General features: G+C 43.3%; 1 protein-coding gene and 1 long non-coding RNA gene across 2 annotated transcripts in view; one reads left to right on the top strand and one right to left on the bottom strand.

Annotated features, from left to right (window-relative positions):
* Window positions 1-4,860, bottom strand: part of LOC146862123 (uncharacterized) — a 36,799-nt gene extending 31,939 nt beyond the window's left edge. Inside the window, exon 1 of the long non-coding RNA XR_014978102.1 lies at window positions 4,701-4,860. This is a non-coding gene — a long non-coding RNA (uncharacterized LOC146862123). The remainder of the gene's footprint in view (window positions 1-4,700) is intronic.
* Window positions 1-24,573, top strand: part of LOC146862122 (E3 ubiquitin-protein ligase TRIM32-like) — a 46,548-nt gene that overhangs the window by 2,224 nt on the left and 19,751 nt on the right. The window lies entirely within an intron of this gene.

Below are 24,573 nucleotides of genomic sequence, written 5' to 3'. Positions count from 1 at the left end.
TGGGGGGATGAGGAGCACTTGTGGCGTATGGCAGTGATTATTGGTGTGGCGCCAAAAAAGACTTTCGCATCAGCGCTAAAGCCGGCCTTGTCATGGCCTTTCTGTTTTTGTTTATTTAATTAGCAGTCGGGTCATAAGGGCTACTGTGGAACATACTTTAAAGTGTGTGCTAATTATATTTACTGCTATATTCAATGTTTTAAGTTTGAAGGTGATTTTACTAATGTTTTTACCGGGAAAAATGAAAGTGGAGCCCGATGGTGCCTGATATGGGGCTGGGGCCTAAGGTCAGCTGTGAGATAAGGTGCACTGGAGAGGAGTAGTGGATAATCAAGCCTGTAAGGGAGTGCGTTGCGGAGTCTGGGGTCAGGTGGAGGTAGCAATGAAGAGGGATCCTCCATGAAGGCTCGAACAGAGGGAACACAAGTAGTGTCACTTGCCTGATACTACCACCTCAGAAACCTCCTCTTCCCATCAAAGGAAAATTACATAGAAAAAACAGTTGTTGAGAGTGATAATATTTAGAAAGAGATTTGGAAAAGAGTGCGATTTACTGGGCCTTGTAAGACTAAGAAGAGATAAAGGAGGGCCCGGAGGATTTGCAGTCTGGGTGTTGCTACTCCCAAGATAATTTTGGAAAAAAAACTATAGGGTCAAATACTGCATTTTATTTTCAACACCCCATTTTTACACAAATTCTCTCCAAAGCCATTACTGTGCCAAGACAACATCCCCAGGAGTTGACCACATTTTTTTTCAAGATGCACAATATGTTCCTCCCATAAGTAAATATTTACCTCCACTTTGCCAAGGCCTGTGTTTTGTCCTGCTTGCTCACATGTTATCTCACTCAGGCTCACTACCCCCATTATTCATTCTCATTCACTTTCCCTTTTACTCAAAATTGCTCACTTGCACTCACTCTTCAACATTCGGTATCACATTCTCACTCACTCAGTCTCACCACTTTTTCCTACTCTGATTACCTCATTCTAACTTACAGTTTCACTTACTCTACGTGACTCCTTCTCACTCACTTTCTCTCACTTTCATCGACATACACTCTTTCACTCATGCTCAGTTACATTCAGGCACTCAATCATTCACACCCACATTTACTTACTCACACTCATTCTTCTTTGCAGGACACTTTAATACATATGTGCTATACTATGTTTGAGCAGCTAGCTGGCTGACATGAATAAGAATTATTTATTTATTTATCTCACTTGTAAAGCGCACTCTCACCTAACAGGCATCCTGGCGCTGACAATCAAGAGTGCACAATTTGTGGACAAGAAGGAGCCCTTGTGGGTTTCCGTGAGTCAGATCAGATTCTCTTTAAGAGTTCCTTTGTCTCTGAGCCCTGCTTAACACATGTGTACAGGAGGAGCCCTATATTCATGTCCTCAATGTTTGAGACAAAAAATACTAATTGATTTCTGAACGAGAGTAAAAGCGTTAAGGTAACATGTCGTTCCTGCTTATATTTTGCATGCTTTACATAATCCTGCATTCCCTATGAGTATCTGCTTTTCCCAGAATGTTGTTACTTTTTTTCAGGCACTGCATAATTTGAAATGAGTCACATCCAGGTGCTTATAATGGGGCAGAATTGGGTTGTAGGTGAAGACAGTGCGAGTTTCACTCAGTGGGGCAGAAGGGTGTTCGGTGGGGATAGGATGTGGCATTATGGCCAGAGCTACCAAATTTGGAACTGGGGAACCTGGTTCAGCCTTCATGCCTTGTCCATCAGACTACTCCTGAGGGAGCACCCATGATAGACTTTAGAAGGCCCCACTAGACCTTAGAAGCCCTGGTCTCTTAGCACCAGCAGGTGAACCCTACCGATGGCCAGTTGGGTAAACTTGAAGCCCTGTCCACCACAATTCATACCGAAGTTCACCACCAGTCTTGCGGGCAGGTCTACAAAGCAGCACACCCTAGAGCAGCAGTGGCTTTGTCACACAGTAGTTTTCCTGCAATAATAAAAGTCTCCCACACAACCCCCACGGTTTTTGACGCATTCATAGATTGACAAAGACTTGTAATCCTGGGAATGCGGCAAAATCTTGCGCTACCCCAGAGGAGGCATAACTAGGAGAAATATCTTTATTTCTCCTTGCTTTTTCCTCTTTCAAACTGTGCTTTATTCTGCAGCCCACATAGAAAGATGAAAAAGCCTCTCAGGATTGTTTTTGTACAGGAAGGTGCCCCTTCCTGCACAAAAACAATCCTGCATGCAAAGGAGGCACCCTTGCACCCTTGCACCATGGGGCAAGTGTGCCTGCGTTGAAGCTAGGCTGTCGAAATGGCGCCAGTGCAGGGGGAAAAGACCGGAATGCACCATATTGGATAAATACGGCACATTCCCGCCCTTTCCCTGTGACGCAGGGCAGCGCAGCAAAGTAACTTGCTGTGCTGCCCTGCGCCACCATTCCCATAAACATGTCCCTAAGCTCACAAATAGTAAATTGACCACACTAATTATCTGTGTAAGAGCATGTATTGATAAACACAATGAGCCACTGACCTTTTTCTTGGATCTTGTTGAGTTGCCAAGCACAGCAGCAGATCTAATCTTAGATGCCTTACTTGCATGCTTAGAGAGACACGGTTTTACTGATGAGTATTTAAAAAGTCATTTGGTTCAGCTTGTAACAGATGGTGCTTCCAATATGATAGGTAGGAAATCTGGTGTGGCAACTCTTCTGAAACTGAAATATCCACAGTTGAGTGTATGGCACTGTGCTAACCACAAGCTGGAGCTTGCTGTGGGTGATGTTTGTAAAGAAGTCGCAGGCATTAATCAGCTCAAATTTTTTTTTTATAAACTATATACCAGGGGTCTCCAACCTTTTCTGTAGTGAGAGCTACTTCTGATCAGTAAAAATCGTCGTGAGCTACTAAAGGCCAAGCACCTCGCGCATTTTTTTTAAGAGACCGCCCGTGCCCAGTTTCATTGACTGTAAGCCTAATTTCTTCGGAGCCCATAATGTGGTTTGAACAAAAGGGGCCACACTCCCTCTTTTGAAGCTACAGACAGCTACAGGTTGAGCCACCTAAAGCAAAAGCTTGTCTTGCATGGAAGATTTCCTGGAAAGTGTAGCGAGCTGCTGCAGGATACAAGCCTATGACCTCCTTTTGTGATCCTCCATCAACTTGTTCACACACTGCAAAAGCTAAACCTCAACATATATTCCTTGCCAAATGTTATTTTTTAAGTCCAGTCACTAGTTTTCCAAAAAGACACTCATTTTATTATGGATAACCTCAATTATTCCTCCCTCAACACATACACTTTTTTTCCTTTTTACAGTTTTAAAATGTCCCATCCTGATTCAGATTTAAATCATTTTGAACTCTTTTGATTCATAATGGAGCTTTATTCTCTCTGTATGTAGAATACATATTTTTCAACTTAATACACGGCCCAATCAAGTGCAAGCTTCAATGAGCTTGTGAAAAAAAAATACAATTTCAACAGTCACAGGTGCTCTAGTCTCGGGGCCTATCGGAAGGTTTCCAGTTCTATAATGTGGCTATTCTGTCTCTGCAGGTACGTACCCTCCTGTAGCTTACTTTGTAAACATGATAACGTCTGAGATAGAGGTTATTTATTTGGAGAAAAAAAGAGTTTGAAATGCTGCTTTATTTCAATGATTAAATGTAGTCATTAATAAAGCAGAGTTTCACACCATTTGTTTTTTAGACCGCATTTAATGTACATATAAAATCTGCAACACTGCCTCGCCAATGCAGATACTAGGCCAGGGCAGAGGCTCACAATGAATGCATCTGTAAAACAACGCTGGGATCCGACTATTCATGAAAGTCGAGTCGAAGCACTCTTAACAGATACGCTCTGTTTCCAAGAAGCAGTCAAACTCAACCTCCAAACTGAGGATTTAACCAGAATACTCCAGATCTGTCCATGATCTGGAACCCAGAGAAACTGCTGTAGTGTTGGTGTTATTACCACATACGCAAGCAACAGAGACGGCATGGGAAAAGTGGGCTTTGGCCCAGAGCCCCATCCTTTGAGTGGGCCCGATAGAGCCACAAGTGTTCTGCAGAGAGCATTGCCCAAATGACCTTTAATAATTTTTAAACAGATTGCTTTAAATATAATTTTCCTTTCATTTATTTTGAATGTGGGTGATGCGTGAGAGTGTTAGACATTTTGCAGAGATATTCTGTGTTATTATTTCATGCAATATCCATAAAAAAGTTTCTTTTAGAATGAAACAGGATACCACATTAGAAATGGGACAGATTATTTGCAATAATGTTAGCGAGCTGCTGCTGTGTTAAATATCGGAAACACACATTCCTATCCCTGAATACTGAATATAATATAAACACATTTATTGTTTGGACGAGTGTGACCGGGCTCTGTCAGTGACCTGGCTACAGACGGTATGAAAGTTGACACTGGATCATAAATACATAGCTGTGCTGAAGAGTGGAACAATTTACATTCCTTTTAGGAGTGCAGACGGGGAGAGCTTTGTTTGTATTGTGCCTTACGTAAAGGAAACTGAAACTCACCCTGCTTCTACTGATTTATAGCCCAGAGCTATAAAGTGGGAGAAAAAGAGAATCCCAGTCTTTCGCGCCTATGGCATACAAGCAGCTGAGTATGAAAGGCGCACATTGCAACTCCAGATTAAGATTTTACTGGGGAGGCCAGTGCTTACCGATTATCTGCTGTTTAGATATAATGTGTCGGGCAGGAAGCGCGGGTTCGTAGCAGTTCAATTCTGCTTGTGCCACCTCCATGCTAGCAGGCTTTCAGGGACCTGCTGCTCCACTCCGGCCCCACCTGCTGCTTGCTCGGCACACGATCAAGACCTCTGTGCCAGAATTTGAAAGACAAGTGACGTGCAGAGGCAGTTCAGCAACAGCGTCATCATCTTCGGCCTGCCCCGCCCACGCTAGGCTCAGTTAGGCCAATCTGAGCAGCCCTTTGGTGAGGGCAGGCAACAGCTATGAAAATAGGCCTAAAAACAATAAATGAGAATAATAGGCTACAAAATTGACATGTAAGGCACGAGCTACTCACGGGGGTTCCGCGAGCTACCGGTAGCTCGCGATCGACCGGTTGGAGACCCCTGCTATATACCATCTACCATGCCTCTCCGAAAAATCAGAGAGAGCTTGGGGAATGTGCTCTGGAGGTAGAAGTAAGACTTCTGGCAATTGGAAAGGTGCTAGATGTACGTTGGGTGTCCTCAAGTGAAAGATCTGTGAGAGCTGTTTGGAATAACTACAAAGGACTTATTAAACATTTCATGGAATCTTCCGAAGACTCAACGAGGAGTGACATTGAGCAGAGGAAATATGCTGGTTTAAACCGTTTATTAACCTCCCTGGTGTTTGTTTAAAATATGGGCATTTTATATGATGCTCTCACAGAATTGGGTGACCTATCCAGAAGGCTTCAGCGGCGTGATATGACCATATATGAGGCTGATCGTTCAATACAGATGCAGATTTTAGTGTTTGAATCAATGGCTGATGCACCTGGGCCCTTTGTTTGCTACAACTGCATTAGATGCTGCTGAACGGATGCAGTTTGCTGGTGTAGGACTGCAACAGAACAAAGGCTGTGTTAGCATCAATAGGGCACAGTTCTTTAGGAGCTTAGCAAATAACCTGCGAAAAAGGATGACAATGTCTAATGCATCAAATGTTTCTAGATGCACAACCACAAACAATGATGAAATCGAATACAAAGAGTTAGTACATAGAATGAAACTCCTACAACCAGTTTATTGGCCAGATCCAGTAGACATCTTATACGGTGAGGGAGAATTACAAAACCTTTGTAGCAGGTTGCATGTATTTGAGACCAGGCAGTACATCCTTGGTTTCAGAGAGTACAAACAAAATAAAAATTGCATCTCTGAAAGCCTGAAACCATTAATGCACATTATAAACACCTTTTGTACCTCAACTGCTGAATGTGAACGGGGCTTTAGTGTAATGAATGATGTGCTCACACCACTGCGGAACAGAATATCAATCAATCGTCTGTCTTCTACAATGTTCATAAATATCGTGGGGCCACCTGTCATAGAATTTAAACCTGAATTTTATGTTCAGAAATGGTTAGAAAAAGGGAGGAGAAGTACAGATGAATGAAACTGCATGGCTCGGAGACAAATGGCTTATGATTCCACTTATAAGCGTATTTGGAATATTCTGTGATTGGAAACATGTCCCACATTGTAAATGAATTAAATATAAACAACTTATATATTAAACCTCAAATAAACATGTTTATTGATTCTTTGAATTAAATAACGTTATAAGCTGTAACTGGTCAGTGAAATGCCAAACGTTCAAAAATTGGTATGTTTTGCTATTTCTAGCCACACCTCCGACTCCGCCCACTAATCCAAACCTTGGGTTAGTCCCGCCCCCCGAGTCTCCGCCCACAGTTCCCCTACTTTATTTTCCCCACTTCGACCACTGCTCTCACATGCGTGTGTGGAACAGTCCTGAAACGTCGAACTACCTATTATTAAAAGTGCTGAGGGCACAGTCTTCTCGAGTTGTACTAGTTGTATATGAATATTCCCTAAATATTCCCATTTGGGCTGTTTTGGGGCTACATTTAAAAAGGCATGTAAGAGTACGTAGAATGGTAGTTTGTTTTTATGTACTCCAAAATGCCTTTGTAAATAGACTGCCATGTCTTAAAAGCAGGGTGACTTGTTTGTGGACGTTTTAAACCACACTCAACACTCAAATGTTTCTGTGAACTGGAAGAGTGTGAGATTATCGTGCAATGTTTGTTAGAGCAGCCTTATTTATTTAGGAAAATATACAAGGGTTCATGTTCACGATGTCGTGTAACCGAAAGGAGTGCATCAAAAGTGGAGAGGGGCTTACCTTTTATTGAAAGACACAGTAATGCTGAGTCCAAGTAAATTGATCTGCTGCGTGCACTGGGTAGGTCAATCCTCGAGCAGTGAGGGGACCTCTCCTGGTTCTTCGGGGTGAGGGCACATGGTGACCCTGCACAGCGAAGCCTTCAACATCCAGACAACAGACTGCTGCTGGTATCTTCAACACTGATGCCCCTATGAAGATAACTGATGGAAGTGTATCAATGCCCTTGCACCTGACTGAACTGCGACAAACCAGCACAGGAAGTTGATATGTATTCTACTGCTTAAGTCATTCACTCACTGACATACTCTTTAGGCGAGTGAGTGGGAGCATTTATAATTACTGCTTAATTGATGAGGGGCGCCACACTGTCGACTTCTTCATGAAAATACCAGGTAGCCTCATACATGAGAAATGGCAATACACTGCACCTTCTAACCTCCAATCCACAATCCTATGTTTTTTTAAAGCAGAAGGTTTGCACTTTCTGGATTGATTTGAAGTCTGCTTGGATCTTGGTATCCCTATATAACATATTGTGACTGTGGTTTTACACTTGGCTTATTTGTATATGGCTGGTCGGTCTCTCCCTGAGAGGCATTGTGGGCAAGTAAGGATGGACTGGAGTGCAGTCCCAAGTATTAATGAATGTGATAGGTGATTGCGGTTATCCTTGAAATATCCTGGTGATGGCCAACATTATAAGGCATAAGCCAAAACATATTAACAGTTCTGACTGATGTCTCAAAATAGCCAACTATTTGTTACTCACTTTTACTCTTCTGGCGTAAGTCGTTTAATTCATGTTGAATTTGTATTTGCTTTATGTCTCCTGGTATATGCTTATGCCACTCATCTATAAAAGTACACAACATGTAGAAATGTTGAAATAAATTATTTTACCAGATGTATCAATGCAGACAGAGGGGAAATTTTACAATCCTCCCCAAAAACATTATTAGCACAAAACAACAAATCAGAATAAACCTCTTTGATATAGAAAATTGAAACTACTTCAATAAGAACCGAACCTGAAAGAAATTAAAAATGATCAAGCCCAGCCTCAGCAACCAAAACGAAAATAATATTAGTCATGGTCTGATTAAAAACATTTAAAATGTCAATGTTGACAGGAAGCGGTTAATTCCAGTATTCCGAAGCCCCTTAAGCTTTACTGCACGAAAGGAGAAGGAAGTTAACCATAAGCTGGCTCATAAATGAATAGCTAAAGTAGTATCAAGAAGCAGTTTGTTCCGATGCTGCCAATTTCAGAAACTTTTCGAAACTACTGATAAGCGTCCAGTTGTCTTTTATTACAAAAGGTCGCGATTGCTTCACTATCCTTGGGGCTGTTTAGAGATGGAATAAAGTAGCGCTTTGTGTAGCAGCCAAAGCTGGGCCACATCAAACAATGCTGCAACACTTTCCTTCACATAATAATTTCATTACCTGCACCTGCTATCAGGCCTCCTTGTTGCCCACACTTGTTGGATTTCCCCGATATCACATAAGACAAACAAAAGCAAATATAATCGACTTTCGACCTTAGTGGAATGGAACAAAGCATAAAGACCTAAAGCTGTCTTGTGCTACAAGTAAAACAAGCATTGGCATGTCCAATAGGTCTCGCCTGTGGGACTTTATAAGAGATTATTAAGGTGATGTATTTACCTGTATTTAAAGGTGCTGTTTATGCATTAACAACTTTAATAAAGCGTCCTTAATTTTAGCTTTTGTACTGACAAAATAATGAGGTAATACTATTATAAAATGTGCTGCATTATGATGCATAATGCATAAGGCCTGTCCGCACTTATTGGGTAATTGGAAGTATGTGGTTAGTAGAGGCCTAGATTTCAAGGTACTGAAGGCAATTATTTATGTATTCGCCACTTACGCCCTTCCAACACAATACTTCGAGTTCAAAACGAAACCTAAAAGCCACCCCCTTCAGGAACTATATAAACCTCCTGCCGAAAACGAGAAGGGGCGCCGGACAGACAGACAGCCAGCCATCAGAAGAGTCAATGCTTCAGGCTGGCAGGCCCTGGGTGCGCTGACTGCATGTGCTGGGGAGTCTCTTTCTGCAGCCGTTTACTTTCAATGTGAGAGCACGGGCACTTCTCGGTGTGAATGAGGTGTTCCAAGACACTCAACAAGTCCCTCCATCTCCTCAGGTTCAAACGTCGTCACCGTTACAGCAGTGGACGTCTTACGGAGCACACTGTGCACCAAGGTGTCTGCTCACTAGATATACTGTCCCCTGTTTAATGGCATATAAACATAAAGATGTTCATTCCAGTGTCTGACGGTTTAGAGCTGGCCTTTCCTAAATAACGCATTGTGGTAGGCTGCAATGTTTGTATTTCAATAACGGTTCAGGCTCCTGACAAGGCTTCGAAGCGCGTTGGCAGACCAGTAGCCCGCTATAGTAGGAATCGCACCGGCTTAGCAGTGCGCTGTTTTCCTTCGCAGGGGGCAACGCAGAAGAGAAACGCAGAAACCGCGGAAGATGTGAAACAGCGCTCTGGTAGACAGCCCGTGATCCAAATGTGTTACATCAAATGTACGCACACACTGCACTGACAGACAGTTGTCCGTGTAGTGTCATCGTTACTTACAACTCCCCTTGGCAAATTAACTCCAACCAAGAGCACAGAGATGGCGATTGCATGAGAACCCAAAAATGTCTGAACCGAATGTACACGAAGAAATTGCTCAGCTCAGGGTATATTTCAGACAACATAAACTCGCATTCACTATGGAAGTTAAAAGCCCCTAATTTCACTGAAGTGATTTACAGAAAAGTACGTTTAGGGATCTCTTTAAGATGGAATGTTGAATAGGTTGCCAGGGTGGAATGTTGATGTTCAAGGAAGGGGAGGTTGGAGTTGATGAGCTGGAGAAAGAAGCTGGAGGTACCTGATACTCTGTACTACAAATAAAGATTTCCAACTTCATCCTTTTGTTGGAGGGATCTTTACATTAACTCCTGTCTTTTTTTGAAAAGGCAGGAGCTCTAAGCATCAAAGAGGGAGAAAAGCAAAGTGCCCCTGTCCCCAGTCTCCTATTTTTTGTTGCCGGAGTTCTTGGCGTCCCCTTGCCCCCTCTTGCATTCAATGGCTGTATGTGCCCTTGTAGTTGCTGCAGGCCTGCCTCAACTTACAAGACTGACCTCACTTTCAATCATCCCTGTCGTACCTCCAGCAGGCTGTGTTGCTTCTTTTTCCGGCTTTCCTCCTAAATAGGCCCTGGGTTTGCTATGATGGGGAATCCCCACTTGACACCCTTTTTCTCCTGTCCCCTAGAAATGTAATTCCATGCTACTGACTCCCTCCCTGGTCACCACCATTTGGGTAGTATACCCTTCTACATCCTGGTGGTCCCAGTTAATGAATGACCAGGTTTGCATTGTTACCCTGAAACCCTCATCATACAAGTATCAAGCGTCCCCGATATATTTTAGCTGTGCCTCGTGCACTTTCTGCTCCTACACAAACAAGGCCACAGCGCTCTGCGGGAACTTCTTCACAAACAAGCTCCCTAAGGTTCTGAAGGCCCAGAGCCTATTCTCAATGTTACACTCCACTCCCAGCTTTTGCATCTCCTTCTTATCCTCATCTTTCAGGTCTAACCCTGCCTGGTGTACTTCCAATGGTGAGAAAATGTCTATGTATTCCTTGCTCCAGATCCTCTCTTTCACCGCTAGTGGGATGAGGCTGGCCAACCCAGTCTGCCTGGCAATGACTGGTGGGTCACCTGGTGAGGGCCTTAAGTACTCACTGGTGGGCTTACCTTCACTCCCTGCCACTGCTGCCCCACAACCCATACCTCGGTGGGATCGGTGGGTGCCTGCGCCTCTAGCTGTTTGCTTGCTGTGTCACCAGTTTGCTTGATGACCTCCCCTGCAGCTTTTGAGGTACCTTGTTGCCCGTCCCTTCCTTCCTGTGCTGTCGGCTGTGGGTTGCTTGTGGCCTGCCCTGTCATGCTGGGCGCCCGCTGCTCTGTCCTAGCCATAAATACATGTTTTGCCAAAGGAATGGGTAGCCAGGTATCGTTAAAGGGCTCCCCGAGCCTGGCCACGGCCATCATGGTGCACAGTTAAAGGGAGGTACATTTTGACCCCATGACCCCCATCCACCCTGCTATTGCCCTGCACTGTGAAGCCCTGGCTGCACCATGGTCCCCTGTCCTGTATTGGCTTGGAGTCCCAAGGCCCCTCGCATTGTTGCATTCAGCACCCGTACATGCACGCCGTAGTTAGCAATACCCCCAGAGCTGACCCCGGTGGTACACGGCGTATTGCCCTCGAAATACCGCTCCACCGCCCCAGTAGTGCTACTCGCTTGTGGCTCACCATTATCTCCTGTCTTGCCCCTGGACTGCTCTGCAGTGGGCAACATAGCTGCGGCTGTGTTAGGTACAGGCGGCATCCCTCCTTTATGGTCACTCTCTTCTTCGCTGTCAGATGCCCTTTCCGGGGAGGGCAGTTGCATTACAGGGCTCCTCCATGCCTTAGCTCGCCCTTGTTACTTCATAGTAGGCTTCGCCACGGTGGCCACTGTTCCGGCTGCAAGCCTCCTGTTGCATTGTAGCTCCCCGGCCCTCTTGCTTGCTACCAGCTCCTTATGTGTCCCCTACCTTGTCCAGCTGGAGCGCCCCATCACCTGCTTGCTGATACAGACTTTGCCCCAACTTGCCACCAAGCTCTGCACTCTCTCCAGTAGCTCCTGCAAGTTGTTGTCCAGCTCCGGTCCCTCATAGCATTCTGGATCACCACTTCAGCATCTGTGGTCCGCACTCCCCCGTCATTGTCTTCCTCTTTGATCTTATACCTGGTGGGTTTGCGTCGTGCCATTTTTATCTGGGTTTGTTGGACACCTGCCAACAATGCAGAAATGTGGGAGGACTGGTTACACCTTTTCCTCACAGGGCAGACCTGCTTCACTGGCAGTGCCAATGTCTGCTTTGAGGAACCAGAAGCATGGCTATAAAAAGAAGAGAATGGTTACCTACGTATTCCGAACTTGAATATATTTTAGGCGTTCCTATACTTCTGTGCTTCCCACTGCTGCAACCTGGAGAGGAGAGTACTGATACAAAAGATGTTCACACTTCAAGAGTCATTGCACATTTAGATCCTGAGGTGCAGGTCTCCGCCCACTCTCTCCTTGCTAAGGCCCACACTTCAAGAGTCGTTGCACATTTAGATCCTGATTTGTAGGTCTTCGCCCACCCTCTTCTTCTGCATCTTTCTCTGCTGGAGCTACACTCTTTGAATATGAGGACGGTGGCACAGTACTTTCCACATTATGTGCATAAGGTACCTTCACCTCATTTACAGGTACTTTATCCATGAGGATACGTAAAAGTCCAGGAGTCAGTGGGCTGTGCATGTTTAAGGCGAGTTCAGATCATGTAGAGGATTACATACCATTATGGAGCAATTCATTTTGTTTCTTTTTGCACATATTTTCGACCCCACTCTGAAAATAATCCCCACCTGGCCACAGCCGAAAGGGGTACAAAGGATAACTAAACTACTTACTTTTTACCTCTTTTTGCTTGTACCCATGTGCCCCAAGTACGCATAGCTTGTCTTTTTTTTAGCACCCAAAGACACAGATCTGAAGCTTAGCTTCTACATATTTGTTTTTTTTTCTACAACAAAAAGGCAAAGTTATCCACACAGTTCCACGCCACACAATTCAACTCCATACTTTTCCAATCCACATCAAACCAGATAATTCAACTCAACAACACAATTACACAACACACCACATACATCTAATCCACACCACAGAATTCCACATCATATCACAAAATTCAACAGCACACCACATAATTAAACTCCACTACATACCACTCCACAACACAAAATACCATTCCACATAATTACACTCCATAACACACATTCCCACTTCACATAAATCAGAAACACTCAATACTACATAATGACTATCCACATGTTTTCCACAGCACAACATGCTACATAATTCCACTACACAAATCCACTCCACACCACACATTCCATTCTACGTCACACAATTCTACAACTACAATTCTACAACTAACAATTCCAACCCACATAATTCCACTACACACCACATACATCCACTCCAAACCAAAACACACGGGTAAAAGACATTGTCATTTAAAACGCCAATAGCTCTAACTCAAGCAAATGCGAGACCTATGTTTTGTGTAGAAAATTAAGCCTAGTAATGTTTGAAACCCACACCATAAAACTGAGGTAAGCTCAAAGTTAGGTGGAAGGCAGCTCAAGAGTTGGGGGAGTAGAATGTATGGCTCAATCAAGTGAGTGTGTTTCCAAGCAGACATAAATGGTAAGGGCATGAAACCCACCAATGAGCTAAGTTATGGCATGCAACCTTGCAGAAAATACTTCCTGGTCAGATGGCACCCACACACACATCCATTGGAACAGCACACAAGTACTATAGCAATGAGGCTCCGGTAGAGAAAAACGGCACCAGTAAACACTATGTGACAACCAGCAGTGCTGAGGCACCCTGTCCACACGCTTCACTCAGAGAACCGTGACGGCCAAGTTAGGTTCACTCTGCTCACCTAAATGCGAAACAACATGACTGGCTGTACACTAGGTGAAGGACACCAGCTACTCACAAAGAAACAAGGTGGTTTTTCCATCTGCTGTTACTAAGAACAACAGAGGCCAGTAGAAGTTTGTGACTTGTACAGGTATACATGGCATCCCCCACCCACACATTGACAGTGTTGTACTAATTTTATGCAACTTTCAATACAACCTATACATACCATGTACAATTTTTTCAGCCATTTCAATTCTCAGTCTTAACAAGTGTTCAGTTGAAACTGCCAGAGGGAATCACCAGTGTTCCACAGTGTGGGCTCTCATACCTTCAAATATTTACACAAAGCGTTATTTGCTAATTAAAACGCCATTCTTCCTTCTTCCCACAGTGTTTCTCTCCAAAAGATGGCCACTGGTATGAATTTCCAGTTACTATATAACATATGTTCATCAAGTAATATTAATGGACACCAGCATTAATTTGTTTTGCAGTGTTCTGAAATGTAACTCTGTCTTGCCCCGAGGAAGACCTAATTCGAACTTTGTGTCTGACATCAGAGGTCAAAATGCATCAGCATGTTATAATTTATGAGGAGCATAATTACAATAGATACACTTTAAACCTTTAGTGAATTTATAAGGAAACAGGGATCAAGACAAAGAAATATATTGCCCATATTAAGGACCACAAGAACTGCGTCTTTATGTTGTGTTCGCATCCATTTACTGTGTTAATAATGTTCAGGACATTCTTGTGTCTCAATTCATGAATATTCAATATTTGTTATTAATGTGTGATTTATCTCTGATCATTGTATCTTATGCTTGCACATCTGGTCCAAAATCTGTGTATGTGACTTGTAAAGGTGCCTATTTGGAATGAATACTCAAAGATAACATAAAATAAGCATTGGCAAATGCATTCGGTTTCTCCAATGTGATTAAAAACAACTTGTTTATGTATAAAAAGGCAATGTATTGTGCTGTTACTAGTGGTGTAGTGCGGGTAAGTAATAGAACGTTTTTTAATGAAATGAAAGAGGGAAATAATAGAATGATTAAGAGGAGTTCTGACAACTGTTGGGCCCGGTGCCACTGCACCTGCTGCACCATTCAAATCATGCCCCTAGTGCCTGCAAGATAACTGCATTTGTGGCTGCCTGTTTAGGAGTAAAATATAGCAATATATGGTGCTTAGAGGCGTTAGGACAAATTTTTGCCCACTTTACCACCACACCTTTTGCACCATTCAAATTACAACCCTTTTGCCTGTAAGGTAACTGCACTTGTGACTGCCTATTTAGTAGGAAAATATTGCAATATTATGGTGTTTAGAGGGGTGCCTAGAGCTTTGGGCCCCGGTGTCACTGCACCTGCTGCACCATTGAAATCAGGACCCTAGTGCTTGCTAGATAACTGCACTTATGTCTGCCTGTTTAGCTGTAAAATATAGCAATATTAGGTGTTTACAGGAGATCTGTCAACCTTTGGGCCCGGTGCCACTGCACCTCCTGCACCCTTCAAATAATGACCCTGTTGCCTGCAAGATAACTACACTTGTGACTGCCTATTTAGTAGTAAAATATAGCAATATTTGGTGTTTAGTGCACCTGCTGCATCATTTAAATCAAGCCCCTTTCAACTGCTAGGTGACTGCAACAGTGACTGCCTGTTTACTAGTAAAGTAATGCAGTATTTGGTGTTTAGAGAAGTTCTGATAACTTTATGGCCTGGTGCCACTGCACTAGCTGCACCATTCAAATCATGACCCTAGTGCATGAAAGATAACTGCACTTGTGACTGCCTGTTTAGTTGTAAAATATAGCAATAATTGGTGTATAGTGGGGTGCCTGGAGCTTTTGGTCCTGGTGTCACCCACCTGCTGCACCACTGAAATCATGACCCTGTTGTCTGCAAACTAACTGCACTTGTGACTGTATGTTTAGTTTTACATTTGAGTAATACTCTGGGTATAGTGGGGTCCCTAGACCTTTTGGTCCTTGTGCCACTGCACCTGATTCACCATTCAAATCAAGTCTCTTTGAACTGCAAGGTAACTGTAATTCAGACTACCTGTTTAATAGTGAAATATAGCAGTAATATGTGTTTAGAGGAAATCTGACAACTTTTGGTCCAGATGCTACTGCACCTGCTGCACTATTCAAATCATGACACTGTTGTCTGCAAGATAAATGCACTTGTGGCTGCCTGTTTAGTAGTAAAATATAGCAAAGCTCTTGTATATTAACTTTATTTTTAAGGTGCGATGTTTATTACAACATAGAATTTGATCATAAGAAGAGTGAGGAGCTCCCCAAAACTGAAACGGATGATTCTGAGAAATATGAAGGAACTTGTCAAGTACGGTGTCAGTAATACCAAGGTTGATTTCCTTCATCTAAAACTTCACATTACTAAATCCATGCTCCGAAAAAATAGAACACACCATTGGGAAATTAATTCCTTTTATTATTTATTCGAATTCTACTTCACATATTTGTTTCACAATTTTAACTAAACATAATGTTATGCTTTTGCTGTGTTATGATTATTATCAAAGTGTATTCAAGATGAGCTCCACAATCCAGTTCCACACTCGAAGTGAAATATGTCTGATCTCTTCTCTCTACATAATCATGATACTTTAATGTTATGTTTTTAAACGCAAGAACTCGTATGATTTTTCAACCTCATTCACTTTCAAAACGTCATAAATAATCGACCTTAGTCTATCGATTTCTTAATTATCACTTACGAGTCTTTACAAAGAACTTCCTGTAATCATGATCCATGGGAATCACTTTGTCTGTTTTTCTTAATGACCATTCATTTTATTTCAATTGGAAACACAAGGTTTTTTTTCATGAAGTTTCTTCAATATAGTTAATAAATACCTGAGAAATATTAATACTCATTTAAATTTAAGGGAATAATTGTTTCCTGAAACTTTCCCAACGTAAAAAATGAGTTGTGCATATGAAGGAGTGGATAGATGGAGAGACATAAGGTTCAGCAAAATAATGTGAAACGATATACATATGACTGAGTGGATAGATGAAGAGACTTAAGTTTCAGAGACAAAAATACATTTGCAAATAATTATCCAAAGTACGAGTCAGAAAGATATTACAAACCCAAAGGATCAGTGAAATACCACCCCCCTCGCCAAGGAGGCAGTGGGGGTACCCCGAAAAGGAGTCAGGGAACAAAGATTTCAGGAATCAGGAACGGGACAGGGACAGGAACAGGAACAGCTAGGCCTCTCTGCAAACCGACAGACAGCTACAAAATCACCCCTCTCTCCTCTGCACCCAACCTGAGAATAGCTTAAACCACACGCCAAAAGGCACCCCAGTTATACCCTAAAGCCTACATGTCCAACCCACATTAGTTGAAACAATTCACAAAATTCAACTGCTTATTGGTTGGTTTGGGATGTGGTGCATCACACCACCGTGATCCCATTCAAAATTCTGCATGCTCATTGTTCTACATCCTTTCACGTTGTAGGAGAGTAGGATCTGCTTCACATGATTACCCCCACTTTTTGCTGGTGCTTCACTGTTTTTCGACTTTAGGCTGGCTGGGACCCTGCTATTCAGGGCCCCAGCCTAGCTGCTTCCTCTTTAAAATGATTCCATGTACTTTAGGTACATTACAGATTGGATCTGAGGTGCCCTTGTAAGCTCCTAGTATATGGTATACTATGTACTCAGGGCATAGGTACTCCAGGGGCCTACCAGGGGCTGAAGCATGTATTATGCCACCCCTGGAAAGCCACACAAAATGACACAACAGGTCTGCTACTGCAGCCTGGGTAAGGTGGTGCATGCACCCCTTACTGAGATATAGGTTCACTATATCTCACCATATACACACATATAAACCTATAAGTCACTCCTATGGCAGGCCTTATAAATCCTGAAGGCAGAGTGCTTGGTTCCTATGTGAGAGGGTGCCCCTGCATGAGCAGAGCCCCTCTGCAGCATTCGGAGACCCTTCTCTGATGCTGTTGGTAGTGCAGCCTGACCATATACTCTTAAGTGCATTATAACCAAACGCTAAATGCTAACTTTGGACTGGCTGCACGGAAACATGTCGTGTTTGGTGTCAAACACCTTGGAATCATACCCCCACACCAGTAACTGGTGTGGAAGTATGATCCCACCCTACTAGAGGGAGAGACATGACAGCAATGGTATACCCAGTAGAAACTTAATAGAGCACCTGCATCACAAAATGGATGCTGCAGCCACAGACACGGGTCTGGCATCCTGCTGCTGACCGAAACTCCGGCAGGGAAGGCCTGGACAATAGGTTTCCTGTCACAGGGAGGTGTAACCACCTCCCAGACAGGCTTATGTGTATTGGGGCTCGGTGGGAGCACTCTCTGAGCGCTTTGAAGTCCTGCACTGGGGGCACATTTGGTGTCCCTGTGCATAGTCCAGCTCAAACCGGTTCAGGGGTTTCCAGCCCCTGCGCTGGCGCGAAACTGGACAAAGGAAATGGGTGTAGCCACACCTCTTTCCAAACCCTCCCATAGGTGGGTCCCCAGAGTATGTCCAACACCCTACCTTAGTATAAGTATGGGACCCCTATCCTTAGGACTTTAGATTACCCTGGACGAAACTCTGAAGCTGAATCCTGGACCTTCGACGCTCTGCTCAAGACCAGAGGACGGAAGAAATCTCCCTTGGGGTCAATGAGTGACTCCCCTGCTTGGCAGGCACCAACAAAGCAATTTGCCCATCTGCATCATCGAAGGTCCCGCCGGACTCCGAAGTATTTGCAGCCCAGGAAGAGGATTTTCAGACATCTCCGAGGCCGACCCGAGTCCCCAGCAAAGCTGAGACCTGCATCCCTCGTGAGTAGCATGGAACCGGAACTCCTGCTCACTGTGCATTTCTGCAAGTGTATTGACTTCTCGACGTCTCTTGAAGTTGTGCTTTGGGCTGACTTGTAGCCCCCACCTCGAGCACTGAATCCACCGAAGATTGTTGCCCTGGTCATTTCGAGTGACCCGTGGGTCGCCATTTTGTGTTTTGTCTTAAGGTCCCTTCGCGATCCCTGGTCCATTGACTGGTGGGTCCCTGAGGGGGTAACTTTGCATTTCCTTGGGCTTTCTTGGTTGCTCCAGACATGCCCTGACTCCCAACCAAGTGGTGAGTCCCACAGACCTTGCTGGTCTGCACCGAAGCCTCTTTCTTGTTTCTGCGTGGGTGCTGTTGCCAAGGCTTGTTGTGTCCAATCCGGGCACCGACACTGCAGCACTCAACATCCTTTGTGGGACAGCTTGAATCCAGCTCCTGGTTGTCCTCGACGCCTCCTGGACCTCGTGGCTGAAGAGTCAAGCTTCACCTCCTTCACCTGAAATCACCCGACATCGGTGGGCATCTGCTCATCGCCTTCCTGGTCACTGGCAAGTGACCCAGACTCTGTCCCCTATGCTTTCAGGTTCTTCTCATCTTCGATCCAGGCTTGGATCTCTTCGGACACTTCGCATCTTCACGGCAGCAGCACTTCTTCGCCAGCTCCCATTGAAATCGACAACGTGACCCGACACCAAAAGACACCTATTCACCCGGCTTCCCTGGGTGAGGTAACACGAGTACTCCGGTGCTCCCGTGGGTGCTAGCCCTAGATCTTCCTAAGTCCAAAAGGGTTTGGTCCTGACTCATTTCTAAGTGTCCCTAATCTTTAAAAATCTAACCGCGACTTTCCCCATAGAAGCTAACGGGAGCTCGCTTGCAGTGTTCACACACTGCACACGGTCCCCGTGGGTCCCCTGTGTCACTACCTTGGGTAGTTCCTTGGGGTCCCAGCGATTCTACAGGCTCTAGGCCTTGTGTCTAGTTAAGTCATGGTTCTTATACCACTATTTTAGTATATGGTTTGGCTTGCCCCTAGGGCCTGATGTGTATTTGTGCTATTTTACTGTGATTATTGAAGTGTAACTTATGTGTTTTGACGTCTAGACTCATAAAGAGACTAGGAGGGTGTGTTTAGTAATAAATACATATATTTTATATATATACCTGGTGTGGACATCTTTCATTTAGTCACTCAAGAGATTATAGACTGGTAAAACAAGCTGCTTTACATTCCTTCAAGACTTAGCCTGAAGGCTGCTCTCCATAGCTACCACTAGGATAGCTTTCAATAAAGGTTGTCTTTAACCTATAACCAATAAGGGGATGTTTGGACTGATACAGGGTGCCCACTATAACTAGTGGACAGCATATGTCAGGCCAACTTCTCACACACGTGACATAATTCTTGACTAGTTCATTCAATTTAATTCTTGTAACATTTCATTATTTTCACATAAGTTTCTCAGCTACGTCCGTGGAAAAAGTCTTGAGTCCCACAGCCAGTCTCATCTTTTGGCAGGCGAACAATGTTCTCTGAGCTGAACAACCTTGGACTTTTGCTCTTCTTCTGCAGCGCTCAGCGTTCCTGTCTATTTTGTCAGGTCATTCATGCTCACTCTCCAGCCCCTCATCTATCATGTCAATTTAAGGGAAATGCAGGCCCATTCGGCTCACTATGACGAATAAAACATATACATTCATTAATTACATGGAAATGCACATATCGCTGTTTACCACCCACCTTTGCACTATCCCCTGTTAATATTTTTTTAGCAGAAGCTTAAAGCAAAAGCGGCATTATTTATTATTTTTAAAGCAAGATGCCAAATGCGGCCTAGACATGCATTAATTTTGTTTCTTTCGAAACGCAATGTAAAATGCAGCCTAGTTCTTTCATGCATTAGTTTACATTAGTGCACGCATGCGCAAAGCGGTTTCCGTGTGTTTCATGTGTTTTGCATATTCGTTTTCACTGCACACTCTTAGTAAGTATTATGGGGGTGTTAATTTGAGCAGGTTTCATTTTGCAAAATCCTACTCCATCACCACAAACTAGAAAACAAAGTTGTAACACATTATGACAATGCTTGACAAATTATGTGGTCACTTATGACTGAAGTTCTTTATTACAAATAGTGGACTTACGTATTTTCATCTCTGTCTTTATTTTCCGAGAAACTTGCTTAATGTGTTCCTTCCTGCAGGGACATTTAATCACGTATATACGATATTACCAGTTTCACAAGTTGCAACATTTCTTGAACAATTTTCTTTCCCCGTAGTGGGATGTTTGAATGTGAATTCTTGTATAACGTTTAACAAATGCTACATCCAAGACACGGTTATGTTCTCATTTGCCAGTTGCTGCAACAATTACCCGCAGGCTTCAGCATTAACCAACATATATCTGAACTTCCTCATACTGTACACAAACAACAGTTGATTGTCACAAAATGATCACAGATAATTCCTATACTACTTCATAATGTTGGTTCAATTACTTTTTGTCATTAAACCAGCATGCTTTTGTATTTGTTTGCTACTGGTGCTCAATTTTGTGTTTCTTTATTTCATATCTTAAACTCTTTCTAAAAAGAGGTGCTACAGAAAAATAGGTATAAAAAGAGTTAAAATAATCCATGAGCACAATGCAAGACTATAAAGAGTACATTTTAAACCCAGGCTTAAACTTCCCAGGCTAACAAGTGCATAATGGGTTCTTTTTCAGAACCATAAATAGACTCCCAAATGCAAAACTAAAAAAGAAAAGAGAAAACTCAAAAAACCAACAGCACCTCACAAACAAGCATCATCCCTCAACATGGCAACAGTTGACAAAGTTCTGGTTAACTCACCTTGCTTGTCCTCCTTTCTCTCCTCACATGACGTAGAGAGGATACTTCTGCTATGGAAAACGATGACTCCACCAATTGGCAGGCAGCTGCCACCAGGATATGAAATAAGCCATATATGTACAGTTCCAAAAGAAATTAGAATTATTTGCCATATTTTAGGCATTTAGTTCACGCAACGCAGGGCAGCAAGCAAAATTGCTGCACTGCATTGCATGAACTGGAGAGAGCAAAATTGTGCCATATCTACAAAGAAATGGCTCAGGTCTGCTCTGTCCACGCACTTGTGCCAACACAGGTCTCCTTGTGCCATACTGTAAGGGTGTCTAAGTTGTGTTCAGAATAGTTTTTGTGCAGGAAGGTTTTCCTTCCTAGACATAAACCTGACTTTGAGGATAATTTCTCCATGTACGTAGGAAGAATGAAAAGAAAAGAAAAAAACACAGGAGAAATAAACATTTTTCTCTTAGTTACTCCAGCCTCAGGGAGGTCTGGATTTTGGCGTGGATCCATGTCTACAAGTCTTTGTAGATAGGGATTTGCGTCAAAACTCATCTGTGGGTGCACGAGAAAGCCCATGCACCACCCATGCAACGACTCCCTGATGCAAAGTAGCACAATGCAGCGCATTGCCCTGCCTTGCATTATTTTGGATTACAGGGGTTTGTAAATCCCACCAGACGTATGTGTGTCAGTTCTGCTTTAGAAAAGTAACTCAAATCGGACGTAAACCTTTAGTAAATTTGGGCCTTAATATGAGTGAGCAGTGTAAAACCAGCCAAGGACCATGGTCATTATGTCACATTGAAGAGACACCAAAGGCCCTCTTGATCATCTTCATTCAAGTTGCATAGGAAGGAATGTGGTTGAAGAACAAACGACATCCAGAAAAACCTACAGACTCCTGAAGACATCCGGTACCAGGTTGGAACCAAGTTATTAACTTATCATCTTCAAGATTTTGAGTCTTGCTCACTGCCCTCACTACAGACGAATCATTACCGATTCATATCCTCCCATTCCAACTTCATCTCAATACTGGCCGTACAGCCCACACTCCCATCATGGACCTACCTCCATTGACATTCTGTGTTCTTGTGTGTTTAGTGGTTAAAACACTATGCTAGCCAAATAGCTGCGGACCAGTATCACATTCTATGGCACCACATGCTTGTAGATGTGTAATACAGCGACAGGATACCCGTCGGGTGGCAGTGCACTTTATAAATGTTTCAAATAAAGAAAATACATCAATTTCTGAGAAGCTTCTGTTGAGCTTAGTGACCTCTCTCCAGTGGATCATTTGACTCATTGTAAACGAGTTGTGCCCATTCATCCCAATATCCTTACATCTGCAATGAGTCTATCAATATACCTCAATATCCTTGTCACAAAGTTTACTTTTATGATTCAGTGTTTTAAAATATATTGTAAAAAAGTTTGCACTTAAATAATCATAAACAAAGTTTGTCAAAATGTAAAAAACTTTGAATGTGTGATGTCTTTTTAATGTAATGCTTTATTTCCTTTCCACTGCATACGAAGAGTCTTCTTTCGCTTAGGCAGCATGTTAGATTCTTACTTTTTGAAGGAACTGGATGATGAGCAGGTACCGTACGTCTGAGCCTGATTTTGCTTGTTGAACAGTTTGTGTTTGCAGTCTCTTCACTGTGACTCTGCTATGTCTTGTATTTGCATGCCCGTTCTTTTTCTTCTTGACTGGCTAATGCTGTCGCTGCCATTTTGTCTTGTGAATTTGGAACCCACTGTGGGGTGAAGGTGTATTGCAGTAATGTGTGATTTATTGTAAAATAAATTCTGTGGATGCATGCTCTTGGCCAGGACACTATCATGCCATGATGCCATCTTGTGTATGTGTTCTGTAGAAAAGCTAGGAAGGTTTGTTGTGTCTCTTGGTACAGACCAGGCAATGAACTCTCCATCATGTGGCCTGATACAGAGATTTGATGTTATTGTTTATTAACTGAAAAGTAATTCCTATCCCTGTTTTTCTAGTTCTGGTTGAGGTAGTCACCAACCATGCTTTTCTTATGCTAGCCCTCTCTAGAGAGGAGTGACCCTTCTTCAGGGTCTTAAACCCACTCTGACATGGCTCATAAAAGAACTGGGGTAAATAATGAAAGATGTCATTATGTCTTGTGTGCAATAGAAATTTAGTGCTACCAATTAAGTTACTCAGAATTTCCAAAGTCATATCATTAACCTTACTTTTTGCAGATATTTGTCACTCTTTCGTCCATCTCCTATGCTTTATTCCCAGCATTCAGCAGTGGAAAAATGTGTCAGTTTTTCGTTGTGCTTCCAAACTCTCCTTTCAGTGGCACCTTTGTAGATACTGGTGAAAGTGAATGCCCTTAAGGCAAAGGTTTGTCCTCCGAAATGAAAAAGAAGGCCAAATGTCTTGAGAACTACAGTCAGTTTAATTGTCTTCCTACATCAGGCAGACTAAATACAATCCAAGCATGGCTAGTCACAGCCTCCACTTTTGACAAGATATTGACCTAGTTACCTCCCTCCTGACTATATAGGCCAAGAAGGAGCATAGGTTTATCTCAAATCTGGGCAAAGAGGAAGATAGGGAAAAAGCTGCTGATGTCCAGGGACAGCATCACATACACCATGTGTTCAGAGCATCTCAAATCAGATGCAACTCTTTCCAATTAAAACAAGAGAGCAAGAACAATATCATAGACTTGTTATTTGATGGGAAGAAATACTTCAATGAACAATGCGCCCCAGCCGCACTAACAGCAGTGTCACAGTCAAATCCATCTATGTAGTACTAGCCAGCACCCATAATCCCTTTCAATCAGCCGTGATCTTCCAACCTCGCAAACCAACAACTGTTTCTATGGCCATTGCAACTCCCATAGTTGTGGACGCAGTCCCAGATTAACCAGAAGTGATAAACCTGGGAATGCACCCAAAAAAATATGCCTCACCAGGTGAGGAGTAAAGAGGAGATATATCTTTCTTTCTCCTCGTTTTTTCTATGTGTGCTGCATAGAAAGAAGAAAAAGCCTCAGAGCAATGGCGTAGCAAGGGGAGATGGAGGGGGGACGGTCCACCCCGGGCGGCATGAGTTTTGGGGGTGTCGGCCTATGGTGCTTGGGTGCCTGCTTTGGCACTAAGCAGCAAAAAGTGCACCAGTGAAAAGGAAACGGCAGGAATGCGCCTTATTGCCTTAAATACAGCACATTCCAGCCCTTTCCCTGTCACGTAATTCAGCGCAGCAAGGTGACTTCCTGTGCTGCACTGCATGACTCAGGGCGAGAAAGTAAAAGACACACAGTTGATGGACGGAATGCAGAACAAATCAAACATTCACCCCCAGTCAAGACATCTGGGTTAA

Source organism: Triturus cristatus, chromosome 2_2 (assembly GCF_964204655.1).
Source record: "Triturus cristatus chromosome 2_2, aTriCri1.1, whole genome shotgun sequence".
NCBI classification, from domain to species: domain Eukaryota; kingdom Metazoa; phylum Chordata; class Amphibia; order Caudata; family Salamandridae; genus Triturus; species Triturus cristatus.
Note: the sequence above shows the minus strand (reverse complement) of the source record. Positions and strands in the feature narration are given on the sequence as shown.